Source organism: Pelodiscus sinensis, chromosome 6 (assembly GCF_049634645.1).
Source record: "Pelodiscus sinensis isolate JC-2024 chromosome 6, ASM4963464v1, whole genome shotgun sequence".
NCBI classification, from domain to species: domain Eukaryota; kingdom Metazoa; phylum Chordata; order Testudines; family Trionychidae; genus Pelodiscus; species Pelodiscus sinensis.
The window spans coordinates 93,137,533-93,154,175 of record NC_134716.1 but is presented as its reverse complement, the minus strand read 5'-3'; the positions used below and the strand labels follow the sequence as shown (position 1 = coordinate 93,154,175).

Here is a 16,643-nt window from a genome sequence, read left to right as displayed (position 1 = left end):
CCGGCTTTTCGCCAACCTCCCACCTGCACTTTTTGAACTGTCCCAATCACACCAGGAAACCAAGGGGTGGATTACGCGGCCAAGCGCGGTTTTGGTTATTGTTTTAAACCCTTGTCGGCCCCCCGGCCCCGAAGCTAGCTCCATGGAAGGCCGCTCCACCCCCCGCAAGCTAAGCGCACCGCCGCTGCCCACGCTGGACGCTCAGCGGGACTAGTCAGTGAGCGCGGCTGGGAACTGGGGGGGAGCCACGGGCGGGGGCTGCTGTGACACCCGCCCATCCAGTGCCCGGATCTAGCGGGCGAGGGGCTGAGAGCGCGAGGCAAAGCCCCTGCAGCGGGCTGAGGCGCACACGGTCACACCCGGTGGAGGGGGCTGAACTCACTGCCCCGCGACGGGCCCCGGGGGAAGATCTCTGGGGGCCCCGCCCAAGCCCCTGGGGAAAACTGACCCCTCCTCACGGTGCCTCGCCGGAGGGTCCGTTGCCGGCTCCACAGGCAGAAGTCGCGAGGACACAAGGTTCACCCGCCAAGCGGAAACAGGAAAAGGAGACGGTAGTCCCACCCCCGCCGTTACGCCGAAGTAGCGATAGAGTCTGTATCTGACGCCAGCTAGAGCGTCCCTTCAACTAGCTATTGCTCCCTGGAACCTGGCCTGGAGTCACGTGACGGCGCCTTTGCCATTGTTCTGCGGGGTAGAGTTCGTCTGGACGGCGCAGGGCACTTCCGGGGGAGCTGGTAGGTAAACAGCACGTGCTTTGTTGTTGGGCGCGTGGGAGCGGGCTGGGCCCGGCCTCATGTCGTCACTCGGCGCGTGGGGACGGCAGCTCCCGCAAACGAGGGTGGGAGAAAAGGCGCCCCCAAGGAGAGGAGGGGTTCGGAGCAGCCTGCTCTCCCCCTCCCCTATTATCACAGTCTGGGAGAGGGGGGGCCTGCACCCGCCCGTTCCAAAGGCGGGCTCTGCGCTGTTGCGTGGGGCCCCTCTTAAGCTGCCCGCTCAGGGCGTTCAGGTGGTGGGGTGACCCCGGGAGAGTCCTCCCCCAGTGTCCAGTGAAGTGGGCACGCGCCGGCAGCGCTGTGCTGGCCGCTCAAGTTCGAAACAACCGGCCGTTGCCCCCTGCCCCTTCGCGCGGCGGGAAGAAGCGTGTTCTCCCAAAGCTCCCTCGCGCTATACGCCGAGGCGCCGCGTGGCGGGACCTCCCTTCGCAGGGACCTTGGTTGTAACCGAACAGCTGGTTTTCTGCGGTGTCATGCGTGCACCAGGCTCGTCGCTGTTTGAACCGCGGCGGAGGGGGGGGGGGAGGGGCTTTCCTTTTCCCTAGACCGTATATGCGCATGTTGCTAGACATCTGAGAGGTTTGTGTCCATGCAAAAGGAGCAGAACAGGCTACTACTGGACCTCCAAGTTAAATTATGACCAACGTTGAACTGCATTTTTGTCTTGATGTGGTTCAATCTCAGCAGTAGTAATGATTTTACATGCATGTACAACGGATGCAAAAGTTAACAAGTGGGGAAGATAAAGTACGTTTCACTGGAATATTCTTTATATAGTAAAATCCTACACTATTGCTAGCTAACACAGTGTACTTGGTTCCACATTTGCATACACTTATACATGCTTAATTTTACTATTGTGAGTAATTTCCATTGATTATCATGGGGCTGGTGCCTGCTGCAGGCTCCCAGTCAGGGCTGGGCCAGAAGCAGCCAGGCTGGAGGGCCCCTGCCTGTGGGAAGGGGAGGAGGTTTAGTGTGAGAGTGAAGAACTTCTCCAGCCTAGCTGGGGAGAGTGGGTGCAACCTGTGCCCAGTTAACAGGTTAAACTTAATGTTTAACTGGTTAAATAATTAAACAGGATTTTACATCCCTGTTATTGTGAACTCTGATGCTTGAACTAAAATTAGCCTTTCAGCATTTTATATTCCCAGCTTTTGTGAGCTTGTTTAAGCTGTTATACAAGCCATGGAAATTCTTAGCGAAATTTAGCTAGGGCGGTCATTTTATATAATTTCTTCTACAGCTGTCAGGAAAATGCAGTACTTACCTAAATCAGTGATACAGTTGTTATTTCTAGGATATTGTATTTGTTACCATTATTGTCAAATGGTCTTACAGACTGTTAACTAAGGTAATAGTTTGTTATAGCAGGGTAACTGCCTGGTTTTGGGATTTTTGGATACCTTAAAATGAACAGGCCTCCAGAGCTACACGTTTATTATTTTATGATATGTTTATTATCATATGTTGCTTTTCAGGAAACTACATCCAGAATGCTCCAAAGGAAAGAATGTTCTTATGGGAAGTAAATGAAAGAAAGTAGTAGTCTAAGGCTATGTCTACACTCGTGTCTTCTTGCGAGAGTAATATGCAAATGAGGCTAAGTGTGGAATATCACTGAGCCTCATTTGCATATCTAATGAGCCACCAGTTTTTTCAGAAGAGGCTCTTGTGCAAGAAGGAGCATCTACACTGCCCCTTCTTGTGCAAGAAAAACCCTCTTGCGCAATGCCGTTCTTCCTGTCAAGTAATAGGTGTAACGGCATTGCGCAGGATTTTTCTTGTGCAAGAAGGGACAGTGTAGACGCTCCTTCTTGTGCAAGAGCCTCTTCTGAAAAAAATGGTGGCTCATTAGGTATGCAATTGAGGCTCAGCGATATTCCACACTTAGCCTCATTTGCATATTACTTGCGCAAGAAGCCGCGAGTGTAGACATAGCCCATAGGTCAACATAATCATGCAGGCAAGTCTCAGGCATTTGGGATACCTCATGTAATCTGGCAAACTAGATATCTATGATACCTTTGTGGTTTTTGTTTAGTTCATTTATTTTTCTGCATTGTAGTGATGATATATTGTCAAATTAAAATACACTGCAAAATAAGCACTAGACAGGTCAATATCACAACTTATTACAGAATGGAAGCCAGAGCTAAATACAAAACCTACCTTTAGGCCCAACCTTTCCCACAGCACTAACCTTATTTATGCCAGTATGCATGGTCTGCTTTTAAAACATTACAGCATGTAGAAAAATGTCTGTCTCTTGAAGGTGATGGAATCATAGGTACAACATGTGCTTGCATCTCTGTAGTGTAAATGTGACAGCTGTGTGCACCATTCCCTGTAAGATGCAGATATCTGTAATCCCTAGAGAGTGATGCTGTTAGGTGCAAAGATTAGGGGGTATTATGCTGACTCTACGCCCTGAAAAATCCAGGACAGTCCCAAATTCTAATGTCCTGTCCCGGTGCCTCATGCAGCACTGAAATGTCTTGGAAAGTCCCCGGGCTCCAAATGCAGCTAGAAGCTGCTGCACCTGTCCCCTGGCTGGTGGAATGTAGGAGTCTGGGACGCTTCCCAGGCTTTCCTTGCGGCTGGGGATCCAGCCAGTAGCAGCAGTGGAAAGTGTTGCCTGTTGGGAGCATGCAGGAAAACAAGCAGCTGGACTGGGGCAAACAAGCAGCGCACGGCTGAGCAGCCAGGACCGTGGGGGGGCCGAAGGGTGGCCCAAAGTGTGGCCTGCAGCCCGGTCATGGTTAGGTAAGTATTGTCATTCTGGCTTGTAGAAATGGAGGACACTTGATAGTTTTGCAGTAACTTCAAAAAATGCAGTGGCAGTACATCTCATTAGGTATGTAAATTCCCATTCATCAGTCAACCAGTTAATGTTAGGTCAAACAGGGGCTGCCACCGGCAGACAGCCCCTGTCCACAGCAAGCTGAACTCCCCATGGAGAGAGGCTACTCCGGAGAGTTCCTGACTATGGGGCCCCTAGGTTCCCCAGAGACGGGTTGCTTCAGACAAGAGCAAACCCTGTCTGCAACGGGCCCTCTATGGGGCTGGAGGAGCCCCCTTCCTGCAGCAGGTGAGGAGCTGTTCCAGCCCCTCTGTTTACCAGTTCATTGGAACTGGTAAGCATCATCCATTAAGAGGACTAAGGAAGTTGTCCCATGAAATTGTGGGATAGTTCTGGATGATTCCCAGGCCCTGAATCAAATGTGTCTGCATCTGCATTGCAAAGTAATAGGTCTCGGATCCTGGATCTCATCTTGAATCAAGGTTGGACCCCTAGCACTGCAGTGTCATGGGACCCTAGGTCTGCAACTACAGTACAGGGCTGCCAAAATTTATTTTGTAATAGTACCAAACTTTTCACGAAAAGGTACCAAAACACACAAAAATGTACCAAATTTTAAACATCAATATATAAACCCTATAAAACATCTTAAACAGGAAAAAATACATTTAACTTACATTACATCTTACTAAAACATCGAAATGGAGGAAATACATTCAACTTAACTTATATTTTGTTAAAAGAGAACTTTTTCATCAACTGCTTCATTACTATACCATCTTTTTTGTTGCATTCTATCACAAAGCTCTTTTGGTGGATTCCACATCGTGCAGTAAAGATTTAGATCTTATTAACGCATTTAAGGTGGACATTTTCAGAGATGCACGATTTTTAACTTTAATGTTGTTGAGTAAGGAGAAAACTCTTTCAGCAGCTGCTGAAGAGTGAGGCAATAAAAGAAGATTGATCATAAATTTTGGACAACAGAGAGAAGCGATATTCGTCACCGCATTTTTCTTGAGATATGTTAAACCAAAATTTTTCAGGCATTTTTTCAGTATTAGGAGGTTGATCTTGCATTGTCAGCTCCCTCCATTCTTTATTTATTTGTTCATAATGTTCTTCATCAACTAGGTTAGAAAATTTCATAACTAGTGGGATAATTGATTTAGGCCTTCCCTCAATAACATTAGCTGGGTCTAACGCCTCAAGCAACTCCAATTTTGCAAACAATTCACAAGATAAAAAGCGCTGAAACATCTGCTTTGTAAGGCATAGAAATTTTTACTCGAAATTCTTGCAATTCTTTCCGGGAAATTTTTGTTAAATTATCCAGGTAAATGCTTTCTACAGTGGCACCACAATAAATGTCATCTATCCTGAGATATGTTGAAGGATCATTAATATTAATTTTACTTATATCATTAGGTTTCAAAATGTCTTGCTTGATGAAATTACTGAGAATCCCTTTAAAACTAGTATTAATACAATTCCTTAACTTATGAATTCTAAATGTTTCTGCTTGATACCGTATTTTCCGGCGTATAACACGACCTTTTACACTAAAAAACATCCCCCAAAAATGGGGGGGTCGTGTTGTACGCCGCGCATACATACCTGATCCCTGACACGGTGGTTGGGGCTGGCCCCAGGCACGTGGCGCCCGGTGAGTGCCGGCGGGAGGGGGGGGGTGAGCGGGAGCACCGGCCCCAGGCGCGTGGCGCTTGGCGCAGGGAGCGCCGGCCCCGGGCGCGCGGCGCTTGCCTGGGGAGCGCCGCGCGCCCGGGGCCGGCGCTCCCCCCTTGGCGGGGGAAGCGCCAGCAAGCGCCGGCCCCGGGCGCAGGGTGCTTGGCGGGGGGAGCGCCGGCCCCGGGCGCGCGGCGGGGGAAGCGCCGGCCCCGGGCGCAGGGTGCTTGGCGGGGGAAGCGCCGGCCCCGGGCGCGCGGCGGGGGGAGCGCCCGGGCGCGCGGCGTTTGGCGCAGGGAGCGCCGACCCCGGCACGCAGCCCTTGGAGGGGGCACCGGCCCTATGCACGTGACTATGCCCCCCCCCCCCCCGCCTCCGTGCCTGGCGGGAGAACGGCCACGCCCCCTGGCGCCCGGCAGGGGGATAGCCACGTTCTATAAGTGGGTGGGAGGATTGCATGGCCTAAAGGACAAGGTGTGTGACTTTGGATCAAAAGATTGAGGGTTTGAGTCTATTTGCAGTTGTATTTACCTATCTTTGTCTGTGCTTCTGGATCCTGCTGGCCTTGGTCTGGAAAGGTTCTCTATAACAATATGGCTTTTCTGTAACCCTGTTGGAAGCCCTGTAACTATTCAGTAGATCTAAAGCAGTGGTCTCCAACCTTCTGTAAGTGGGTGGGTAGAAAAGACCCCATCATGGCTCCAACAAGAAGAAGGAAATTTGAAGCCAGTTTTAAGCTGAAAGTTGTAAAGTTTGCCAAGGAACATAATAACTGTGCTGCTGCAAGGCAATATGGAGTAACAGAAAAGATGGTCCGAGACTGGAAAGCAAATGAAGATGCATTAAAGAGTATGCCAAGTAGTAAGTGTGCATTAAGAAGAAGCACCCCACATTGGTCAGAACTTGAAAAGCACGTAGCAGACATGGTGCATGAGCATCGTCAAAATGGTTATGTAGTGACACGAAACAAAATACGTATGTTTGCACTTCAGTGGGGCAAATCTAACCCAGATCACAGCAAAGGATTTAAGGCCACTGTATCCTGGTGTACTAGGTTCATGGAAAGGCATAATCTGGTACTGAGGCAAAAGACCAAAATTGCACAAAAATTACCTGCAGATCTCGATGGAAAAGTAAGTCTTTTCCATCGATATGTAATACAACAGCGCAAGAAACATGGCTATGCGTTAAGTCAGATCGGAAATATGGATGAAACTCCTATGAATTTTGATATGGTTGGAAATAAAACTGTTAATCCAAAAGGTGCAAAAACAGTGTTAATTAAAACAACAGGACATGAGAAGTCCAGTTTTACAGTGGTACTAGCATGTACAGCTGATGGCGCCAAACTAAGACCAATGATTATTTTTAAAAGAAAAACAATGCCGAAAATCAAGTTCCCTGTTGGAGTTTTTGTGCATGTGAATGAAAAAGGCTGGATGGATGAAGAAGGGGTAAAGCTATGGCTTGATAATGTATGGAGTAGGCGACCAGGTGGACTTCGTCAAGAACGTAGCCTACTGGTGTGGGATATGTTCAGGGCTCATTTAACTACCAGCACAAAGAAAAGGCTGGCAAGAATAAACACAGATGCGGCAGTTATTCCTGCAGGATTGACATCATTGGTACAGCCACTGGATGTGTGCCTAAACAAGTCATTTAAAGATCGCATTCGAGAACAGTGGAATGAGTGGATGGTTAGTGGCGAAAAGTCATTCACAAAAGGAGGAAACATGCGTGCGCCACAATTGGATGTTTTGTGTAATTTTGTCATAAAAGCCTGGAATGATATTGGTGCAGAAACAGTAATCAAGTCTTTCAAGAAGTGTGGCATATCAAATTCTTTGGATGGTATGGAGGACGACTTCTTGTGGCAAGATGAAGGGGAAGCCAAAGCTGAAGCCACACCATCCGATTCGGAATTAGATCCATATGATGACTGTCTTACAAATGTACCACAAGATGTCATTGATGAACTTATGATGTCAGAGGATGAACATGATGAGGATTTTGAAGGATTTTAAGTACCTGCAAGTCAAAACCATTTTAATTAAAATGATTTAAATCAAATCTGATGTTATTAAATGGTGTTGCCTCAGAAGGGGGGGTAGTCTTATACGGTGAGTATAGGCCAAAACCTATGTTTTAACTGGAAAATTAGGGGGTCGTCTTATACACCCAGTCGTCTTATACACCGGAAAATACGGTACTCCAAATTGAGTTTATTGATGTCAGGCAAAATGTAAGGTAAGAAAGCATAATACATTTTTGTAATGGGATTTTGTAATCCCTCTAGAATTCTTGAAGCCATAGGAATGCCATCTTCTAATGCAGCAGATGTAAAGAACAATAAAAGTACAGGCCATTGTTCTAAAATTCTTTTCACCACTTGCTCAAGGGAAAGCCATCTTGTGCAGCTAATGTGGAGAATTTTTTGAGGATTGGTATTTGTAAATGTTTGAAATTCTTTATATTCATTTAGGCGCTTAGGACTATTGCTCAAATATGAAAAAATATTTCTGGTTAACTCTTCTAAACAATGTGGCAGTGCAGTGCAGGCTTTAGAAGCACAAGTGCAATGAATGGCAAACACAAGGTTGTATGAAGATATGAGGATTTTTCTGTTTTAAGAGATGCTGGACTCCTCCTTTGCTTCCATCATAACACTAGCATTATAGCTGGCAAGTCCTATTAGGTTTTCAAAGGGGATTTCATTACTGTTAAAAAATGCCTCTATGCAATTATAAATTCCAAGAGCAGTTGTCTTTAATTTCTAAAAGTGTTAGGAATTTGTCCACTGTTTTTTGAACATCAGTATCATAATGTCTAGCTACCAGAACAAGTTGTTTGATAGTAGAAATGTCTGTTGTCTCATCAATAATAAGAGAAAATTTTGTCACCTTCAACTTAGATACTAGGTTACTGAAGTTATATTCACCGATCACATTAGAAAAAATGAATGTTCCTTTGGTTCTAGCACACTTGATATCCTTTGCTATTTTTGAATCTGAACTTTTGCAACAAGGCCAAGCAAATGATCAAAAAGGACTATAGGTAAATTGTGTTCTGCAATAAATCCTCACAGTTTAAGCTCAGCAGCTGCTATCTGTGCTGAGTGAATAGAGGATGGACCAGGTTTCATAAAGTCAGTTACTTTTGAAGTTTGTTTTGTAGAGTTTAGGTTTTTTTGATGCTTTTCTGTGTTTTCATGTCTTTCAATTTGACTTAAACTACCAGCAAGTTCACAATTGCATAAGTTGCAGAAACCTTTACCTGAGTTGTATTTACTAACTACTAGCCAGCCAGAAAATTTTTCATGTGTCAATAATTTCGATGTCAATTTTCTTTCATAAGAAGCTGTACACTTTTGTTTCTTTTTCTTTGGAGTATTATCCTTATTTTCATCACTATCTGAACGAATATCCATATTTTTCTCTTCACTCATAATGGGTTCACAAAAAACAACGTGACAACACAAAATGGTCACAAAGGACTTGTAAAAGTAAGCAAACAACGCCGAGTAACCAGAACACAGCGCTAATTGCGTCACTGCGACTCACTGGCCAGGGCGGCAGGGCCAGTGACACGGCCACGTGAAGTAGAGGAATACATCACATGATTGCATCACATTACACAATACACACAGTCACAGTTTCCTCTCCCCAGTCTTCATTTGCTTAATAAACTGAAAAGATATTAATGAACATGTATCAGATGTAAGAAATGTTAACGTTTTAAAAATGAGCGTGAAACATAAAATTATAACTTAGAGGCTTCTGAGCAAAAATTTATAATATTAACACAAAATTCTTAAAATGTACCAAAAATATCGGGCGTCGTACCAAACGTACAACAGGAGGTAAATAGTACCAATTTTGTAAGAACGTACCAACTTTGGCAGCCCTGCTGCAGTATAGTTGCTTGGGAGGAGCTCCTATGGGGTCGAAAATCATCCTTATTGGTAGAGGATGGTGGGAGGAGTTCTTAGAAGAGGTCACATGACACACCTTTCTCGTCATGTGTTCATCTTGACCCTGGAAGTACTACCCCGGGGTGAGACTTCCTGTGGCAGGCAGTCAGTCAGGCAGGGCCTAAGGGGTCAGGAGCGTGGGTAGTGATTTCAGGGGGCATGGCTAAGGTGTCCCTATTTTTGGTTCAGAAAATATGGTCGCTATATGCAAAGGAAAGAATGAAACCCAGAGGGCCGGTGTAGCCATCATGGCACCTGAGATCCGGCCAAGGAGCAGGTGGGAAGCAGCTCCTGCTCGCCCTGAAGCCCCAATTCCCGGGACAGAGCGCTCACTGACTCCCCTTCCCGTCTCTTGATATCTGACACTCCTACTACCTTCCACTTCCTTTGTTCCATTGTTCACGCAGAGCACCTTTGCCCTCCTATTCAGAACAAGCTTCTACTGCCTCTGCTCTTTTTGTCAGAAAAGGAAGAGAGGTGGTATCATTGTTGATATGATTTTATTATTGGGAGGTGCTCATTTGCCATTGTGATGGATACAATGTAAGTACCTAGAAAAGTAGGCTAGATTCTGCAAAGTCAAACAAAATAAAACAGGATAAAACCACACTACACACCATCATAAAGCATCTCAGAGTGAACTACTGGTACATATTTGTGTTCAGTCAGACTGATAACCTGGGAATTGCTTTACAAATCTTTCAGTGTGCCAGTGCTCTTTCTCTGACCTAGAATTCTTTCACAAGCCCTTTTCTGAGTCATTGTTCATATTTTTAATGAATTATGGAGAAAAAAATAGGATAAAAGAGTGAGGGACACCTTAGTGGAATCTCCTGACCACATAAAAATATAGTTGATATGCACAAAGTGATGTAATGTTTTTTACCTACAGACTGCAGTCCTAGAAAGTGACGCTTTTAGGGATTCTCGCAAGAGTTGGGAAACAATCTGTAAGACTTTGTGTATCAAAGCAGTATGCAATAACTTTAGGTTCTTAAATCCCTACAACTCCTGGGAATACTAGGTCACAGATTAAATGAAATCCTTCTGAAATGAAATCTTTTTAAAACAGCTGTTGACTTCTATTAGGCTTGTAACAAATGTAGTCTACCGCTACTAGATCCATGAGATGGCCAGCCCTGGTCTCAGCCAGAGCCCATTTAAGAATAGATATTTGGGTGTTCTGGAGAGGATTATCAGACCCAGCTGGGAAGGGAGTCACCAGGTATATTCTTATAAGGGTGGAAAGAGTTCAGTTGAGAAGGCTATTAGCTGATTCCTGCAGTAGGCTCCTGGACAGTATACAGTAATTCTGCATTTAACACTATACATGTTTCAGAAAATGATCGTGGTAAGTGAAAATGTGTTATGTGAGGTCAATTTTCCAATTGAAAAGAATGGAAAAGGTGGGGGTTGCGTTTCAAGCAGTGGTGTCTGTTGGGACTGGGACATAAGGTTGGGGGAGAAAGGGGACTAGGTTACAGCAGGGAGGGGAAGTGTTTGGCTCTGGGGAAAGGGAGGAGAGGAGAGGGGGATTGGGTGGGGAGTATGCCCCTGTGATGGGTCTGCCAGGACCCGCACTGCGTCTGGCGAGGGGGGGGGGAGATCACTGGGGAACGGCGCAGTGAGCGGCAAGCCCTCTGCTGCTTTGCAGGGAGGCAGGGGAAGTCCTGCGCAGCTGCCGGCAACAGGCTGGCGGGGGAAATCGTGTTATTCCAGGGACAGTCGTGTAATTAAAAAAATATTTCCCTAAAAAAAATTATGTTATCACGAAAATGTGTTAAGCGGGCACATGTTAAATGAGGAATTACTGTATTCCTCATACAGAATCAGATAGCCTGTAAGGAGAACTGGGAATAATTTTGTTTTATTTTGTGTTTGAAGCATCAATAAAGGCCTGAGAGAGAGAGGATCTGATCATATGTTGGACATGTCAGTCCTTACTGAAATGAAGAAACAGGCCAGCATCCCTACAGGGCTAAGATTTCACGCTTAGTATCTTTGGGAAATAAAAACATTTGGCTTTCCAGGGATCACTAGCAGTCTGGGTAACACCTAATGAAGTGGTATCAAAATACCACTCAGCTGTATTTTATAAACCAAATAACTTCAATAACATTAAGTTGCTACTTTAAAAAAAATCTTTAACATACTTTTGAATAGCATTGAAGGTTTTGTTAGGGTCAAACTTTTAAGTTATCTGAAAATGGAGAGGTCTAGGCATATTGTCCATTGTCAAATTCCAAAAAGAAGGTGTGGACAAAAGAGTGAAGTGAGGGCTACAAGATGCAAAAAACTCTAGCCATAGTAGAAATGATTGATAATGCAGAAGGAACAATAGTGCTGAGTATGATAGTGACATGGAAAATGGAGGAGTTATTTGCACAAAATCAAAGCAGTCTCATATTTAGGAATCATTAATGAGGATTACATTTGGAGTATATATCTTTTAATCCATGCTTTCAATACATTTATTAATTTTGCTAAGCTATGGTGACATGTTACAGGTCTAGAATCGTTATGTAGAAAACCAGTGCTATTTCAATCATAATTTAAATGCCTAATTCCCTTTGTATCATGCTACTTTGGGATGCAAATTCAACCCCAGTTTAACTCCATTATTTTATCCTGTTGTGTTCATAAAAAGGGAAGTTGATATTGTTCCCACACAGAGAATGATTTCTTCAAAGTTCATGTACTATTTAATTTCATAATTTCCTTGACCTTTTATATTCCGCCTGCTGAATATTATCACTCTTGTTTCTGGTTGACAAGTATGCAGCTCCCTTACATTGAATGGTGAGCATTTTTTGAAGAATTGTAGAAGGTAAGCTACTCTAGTGGGGGTTTCTTTCCAGCTTGTAAAAACCTCTAAACAGTGAATGTTTTATCAGCACTTTCTTGGCCATGTATGACACATCTGTTGTATATGCAGACCAGTATGCTATTTCTTATAGCTGGTATTTGAGCCAACAAAATTTCATTGAACCATTTGGGATTATAACCTTTTAGTGTGCTACAAATCTTTATTTTAAAACACTGTTGTGTTATGCTGAAGTGGGCCTATTTCCTAGATTGCATGAAGAGCCCCTTCCATTTGTACTGCTGCTACTGTTCATACTGCTGTGCCTGAGCATCTGAGAAGAAATTATCAAGAATTCTGCTGGTGTTCTCAGTCTATTTCCACATCAGCTGTGTAAACTTTTCTTACACAATAAGCTATTCAGGGCAGGGACTGTGTCTAGCACATTTTTTGTACTACTGGAAGACAAATATTAATTTAAATTTGTTTTCATAATAGTGGGTTATAAGTATCTGGCTTCTAAAAAAAATGGATGGGGTAAAAAAGGTGTGCATGACCAGTGTCAGATTAAACTATGGTTGAGCACTTCACCCTTTAAAATGGACCCACAATTATTTTTCTAATAATTTTGTTTTTCTTTTCCTACAAATGCTTTGGTACCCTGTGTTTTTTATTAGACGTGAATCACATTTAGCCTTAATTTGTCCATGGTTATATCAGAACTTTTAACTGCCTCTTTTGAGTAATCAGTTTTAGAGTTCAAAACAGGAAGTCAGTTAGTTGCCCACAAAGACAGTAAGGGAAACTGGGCTGCTTAGGAGATTGGTAATTGGTTATGAATCAGTCCTTCTTCTAGGTCGGTAGTGTAAATCCACCCCAATCTGGTAATGACTGTAATGGCTGTTTATTGATTTTATTTTTTTTAAGTGAAAAAGTCATCCACACTGCTATAGCTTTTTAAATCTTCAGTAAACTTTATAAGGGCCACTCATTCTAGTAGTTAGAATAAGGGTCTGGGAGTCAGGAGATGAGGATTATTTTTCTGCTGGGTCACTAATTCATAGCATGTCTCTAGGAAAATCACTTCAATTTCTTCATCTGTAAATAAGATAAGTTATATCCATGGATGATAAAATTACTTGCCAAAGACCTTTGAGATTCTCTGATGAAAGATGCTATATAAATGCAAATTAGTAGTATAATTACTAGGCTCCAGAGCCAGTTTTCCCCCCATTTTCTAGTTCATAGGCTTTAGGACTCTAGTTGCAGCCCATATACAAAGTTCGATACAGCTATGAAATTTGGATCTAATGGTGGATGTCCACCTAGTTTGGGGATGGTGGTTCACATTTAGGATTCTGGTTCAGGCCTATGTCTATTATATTACAAATATTAACTACACAAGATGAGGGTTCTGATTGTTAGAAACCATCATCACAGGTGGCACTAGGAAGTCTGTTGATTTGACAGACTCAGTACAGAGGCCAAGGAGACTGAATTCCTTTAACTCCTAGAATTATATTCAAAACTGAAGTACGTTATAAGTTGGTGTGAAGAAGCTAGCACTGCTACTGCCTGGGGTCTCCATTTGCTTTGAGAAGAAATAGGAACATAGCCATACTTCTAGCTAATTAATCTGATCTCACAAGCATAAGAGGGCTGAGTATTATGGTGAGTATTTTTATGGAAAACTTCCAAGGAGCACTCAGGAACTGAGAGATCCCAGGAGGTTGTTTCTTTAAGTGAGGCATTCGTTCAGTGATAATTCAAGCAGTCTACCAGAATGTTGCTTGAAGAACCACACTGTTTGTGTCATTGCATTTTGGACGACATGTAAAAATGTGCTCCTGACTACTTGCAGTAATAATACTTGACATTTATATAGTATCTGACAGCTTCAACGAGTTTTGCTAATGGTATTCTTGTGTTCATTAAATGCCCATAATGACTGCCCAATAGTAGCAATGTTAGCCTTCGTGTCTTGGCCATATTCCAATTTGGGTAACTATATTCTGCCTACATAAACTTCCCCTTTAATTTCACACTATTCTGCCTCTGTAATGGTAGATGGCTGCTAAGTTCCACCAAGATGTGGCTGTAGTTTAGTGGCAAGCAAAGTTATTTGTCATGGATAAAGTATGCGTGTGCATGCTATGGGATCGTTTGTAATTAAAAACGATATAGATAAAAGATTATTCAGCCTTCACTACTGTCAAACTAGCATTTTTTCAAGTAGAGATGTGAACGGGTAACCAGTCAATTGATTACCCAGTAAGCGTCACCCTTACCAGTACCCCAGGTGCAGTCCCTTGCCCATGGCCTGCCAGCCCCAGCACAGAGTCCAGGAGCTGGCAGCCAGTCCTAGTATGGGTACCGAGAGCTGGGCTGGAGTGGTCCCCCACCCTAGATCTTGCTTAGTCGGTTAACTAGCTAAACCTTAGGTTAACCTGATGTCTAACCTGTAAACTGATTAATCAGGATTTTACATCCCTACTTTCAAGAGAACTAAATTTACCTTGCTTTTATAAATTCAGAAAAAGTGAGAATTAGAAGAAAACTACGGCTGAATTGCTGTACAGGCAGTCCCTGACTTACGCGGATCCGACTTATGTCAGATCCGCACTTACGAATGGGGCTTTCTCGTCCCAGAGCTCGCAGGCAGCGGTCCGCCACCTCGACCTCCAGGGCGAGAAAAGCTGCTCCCGGTGCCCCTGGTCTGCTGGAGACGGTCCCCGGCAGACCAGGGGCACCGCGAGCAAAGCCGCAGCGGCGGGTCCCGCGCCAGAGCAAAGCCTCAGAGGCGCGGCACCCCGCCGCTGCGGCTTTGCTCCCCGTGTCCCTGGTCTGCTGGGGGGGAGGCGCAGCTAGTGTGCCCCCCCCCTCCCAGCAGACCAGGCTTTTGTTGTGGACCCTGGGGCAGAGCAGCTGGGGCGCTGCCGGTTGGTCCCGCAGCGCCACTCTGGGCACTACTGGACCAACCCGGCAGCACCCCAGCTGCTCTGCCCCAGGCGTCCTGATTCAGCCGCTGCTGGTCAGTTTCAGCAGCGGCTGAATCAGGACGCCTGGGGCAGAGCATCTGGGGTGCTGCTGGGTTGGTCCAGTAGCACCGAGGAGCGGCGCTACTGGAGCAACCCAGCAGCACCCCAGCTGCTCTGCCCCAGGCGTCCCCAAGTCAGCCGCTGCTGAAACTGACCAGCGCTGACTACAGGAAGCCCGAGGCACAGTTGCTCTGCCCTGGGCTTCCTGGAATCAGCCGCTGATCAGTTTCAGCAGCAGCTGACTTGGGGTTCTTAAGTTGAATCTGTATTTAAGTCAGAACTGGCGGTCAGTTTCAGCAGTGGCTGAATCTGGACTCTAGTTCCGACTTACATACAGATTCAACTTAAGAACAAACCTACAGTCCCTATATTGTACGTAACCCGGGGACTGCCTGTACTAGTTCTTGCCCTACTCCTACTGAAGACAATTTGAAATCAGTAGAAGGAGAGTTTAGCACCTTATTTGAATTTGTAAGCCTGCCATACAGAAGTGTTCGTGAGGTTTATCTCACACATAGTAGTGCTTCCAAGTAATGCTCTGTTTTTGATAACAGGAAAATATATCCTGTATTCTTACTACTTAGATTACATGTTTTAAAAGGTAATTAGAGAGGGGCAGGAATAAATTAAAGCTTTTAATCTTAGGAAAGCACATTCACCTAATTTTCAAGAAGAGTAGGCCTATATACATTGACCTATCTTGATACAGATCTTGTCATCTGAAAATTCTGAAATTCTGACCTTCAGGAGTGCACATTTAAATGGTTATCCTGTTAAAACAAAATAAAAAACGGAATGACTGCACATGTAGCTGCTTGTTTCTATGTCAACTGAAACAATGTTATAATTGCCTTCATGACTGTGGTATCTAAGTTCCTGAGTTAATCTCTGTAATGAAAATGTGGATCAGTTTTTGTTGTGAGCAGGATGTGAGCGGTCAGGCTTAGCATTCTAAGTAGGAATTAGGAGCTGGGGAAAAGCTGGACCTGGTTACCAGAATCTGAGGTAGGCCACACCAGATGACATTCAGGAGGCAGGCCAAGTTAGTTTATCAGGAGTTCAAAATCTGACACTGCCCAGAAGGCAGAAGTCGGGATACCAGAAGATCAGAATCAGCAAATAGGAGCAGGTAGAACAGCAGAGACAGTCCTGGGCAGGGGAAAACCCAATTATGCAGATAACTTCCTGTTCATCTGTGTGGTTTAAACAGAAGCAGAGAAACAATCAAGACTCCTGGAATTTTGCCAGTCAGATCCCAGGACTGGAATCCTCTGACAAGAGTTGAACTTTGAGTTCTGGCAGCTAACAACAGATCACTATCAGAGTTCTATGTCTGGCCTGTGAGATATTTTGTTTACCATTGCCCACATGCAGGGTTCCCAGATTCTACTGGTTTCTGCCCATGTTGTTTTTTTTCTGTACAGGAATTGAACACATTAAACAAGGGTGTTGAAGTGAGGTGTGTGATTACACACAATACTGACTGTTGCCAGGTGCTCACTCTGTATCCAATCAATGTGCTGTTAAAGTTCAGTCGGCACACCCCACAGATTCTAGGTGTGCAAGCCCA

General features: G+C 44.6%; 1 long non-coding RNA gene across 1 annotated transcript in view; it reads right to left on the bottom strand.

The window, feature by feature from the left end:
* Positions 1-15,451: 15,451 nt before the first annotated feature.
* Positions 15,452-16,643, bottom strand: part of LOC102453032 (uncharacterized) — a 91,530-nt gene continuing 90,338 nt past the window's right edge. Inside the window, exon 7 of the long non-coding RNA XR_012905029.1 lies at positions 15,452-16,266. This is a non-coding gene — a long non-coding RNA (uncharacterized LOC102453032). The remainder of the gene's footprint in view (positions 16,267-16,643) is intronic.